We start from the raw sequence: 2059 nt of genomic DNA on the forward strand, positions 1-2059 counted from the left end.
TGTTTACATATATGGTACTATGTGAACATCAAAGAGGCTTTGTGACTGCCTTGACTGGTAGCACTTAATATCTTACAAGTTGAATAATTTAATTAAAATAATTTATTGAATTCAGTTACATTTCCAAATTGCAGATGCCAGAATTTCTTTTAAAATCTGTGTTATTTGCTAAAATATTGCATTCAAAATGGAAAATCATAATATCAATTATAATGTTTAGTATAAGCTACAAATTATCAGTCATGCCACCATTTACACTGATGCCATCAGTATGCCATCAGTATATATTTTTTTCACCTATATCAGTGTCTAATTTGCATTAATCAGCTTAAATGCCTTGTTTAGATGTGCGTAGTAACCTAACCTAAAGCCCTTCTCTGAATCTCTCCAAAATAAAACCAGAGAGAACAGATTTGGTATTTTCAGATAGCACTTACTGATGGAATTCCAGATTCCACATCAAAAGATGTAAGTAGGGATAAAAATTGCACATTGAATGTGAATATTCTTTTGAAAATCCCCTGCTTTTTCAGCTCATTGTACTAATAAGACTTATTGCTTAAGTTTTGCACATTTAAAAAAAAATCTTAAATTTTGTGTTTGATTTAACACTGAGATATAATGTTGCTTTTGTAATGTTTTTAAGCTCTGGAAATCAAAAGTAATTAATAAATTGGGCTAAGCCATCCAAAAATATATTTAAATATATAGTAAAGCTTGTTTTTGAATGCCTCGGTGTTCTTAAAATTTCTTGTATTTAACTTGGGAGGTAAATGCTTGTCAACAAGGGGCTGCACTTTCCGAGCGTGGATTGTACGTGCAAAGGAAAGGTGGGTTGGTTTTCTTCAAAGCAGCACTGGCTCCGAGACGGTCAAGGTGGAATTTTGAATACGCAACTGCATGCAACATAACCTGGTCAAATTACTGTAATAAACATCATAAGAACTGATTGGGAATTAGACACTAGATCTTCTGTGAACAAACGTGCTCGAAGAGTAAGCTCAGTTTCTGCAGAAGTTCTGTTCCAGGCCAGGGACTGGCTGCTAAAAGGGAGTTGTGGGGAATGGGGCTGTTGTTAGAGTGCTATAAAATAAGACAAGACATGAAAGCACCCAGAGATCTGTCCTGTTGTAGCCACAAAGTGAAGATAGCTTTGTATCCGAAGCTACGGCATATCATAAGGAATTCTAAATATTAATAAAAATCTGAGATTAACTGTCTTAAATCTCCAGGACACGCTCTTCCTCCTAAGGTTGTTGTGATAAAATTTTATTAAAATAACATAGTAATATTTTGTCTGCATGGCTGACTTCATCTCGTTATTTATTGAACCCTGCTAGCTCAGATTTTAGTTAAAAAAAAAAAAGGATTTTCAGAGAAGTAATCTATTGATAGGGAGTTTAATGAAATATTTGCAAGCATCACAAAAAAGTCCCCGTCCACATCTTCATATCTGATTGTGAAACAGAGGTTGAGCACCTGAATTCGTAGGCACTGAGCCTGGGCAGGATCCAGGCAGGAGAAGCTGTCCCCATGTTTCACTCCGATTAAACCAATGCTGGCATTTGTTTTCAAATTTGCTGTTTTTTTTTTTTTTTTAAGGCTTATGCTGAACTGCTGTGGCAAACTCCATCTGAAACCCTCACTGTGATCCTCGGCTTACTCAAAACCCGCAGCTCTTTCACATCACTGTTATTCACGGTTTGGGCTGGGAGCTGGACAAGATGAGAGGTGGTGAAAGCGTTTGGAATTTCTGTATAGACAGAGGGATTTGGGAAGACCTGTTTTGCTAGCATTCGTTGGAAACGAGCCTTTAGAAGCATAAAGGCAATAGTCACCTATTCAATGCATTTTCCCCCAGTGTGTTAGGAGATTGAAACAGGTAGTAGCTTGTGCACAGTGGTCTGTATATTTGCATTAATTCTACCTGTATTCTCTGTGTTACTCTGATTTCTGTGCATTATTCAAAGGTTGGGGTTGTCCTTCTCTTTGGAGTCGGGATTATCCTGTGACCACCTAGAGAAGGGTAAACTAACCAAGGAGCAAAAGATTAAAAAAG

This window comes from Tinamus guttatus, unplaced genomic scaffold (assembly GCF_059628265.1).
Source record: "Tinamus guttatus ecotype Peru unplaced genomic scaffold, ASM5962826v1 Tinamus_guttatus_pri_ptg000115l, whole genome shotgun sequence".
Taxonomy (NCBI): domain Eukaryota; kingdom Metazoa; phylum Chordata; class Aves; order Tinamiformes; family Tinamidae; genus Tinamus; species Tinamus guttatus.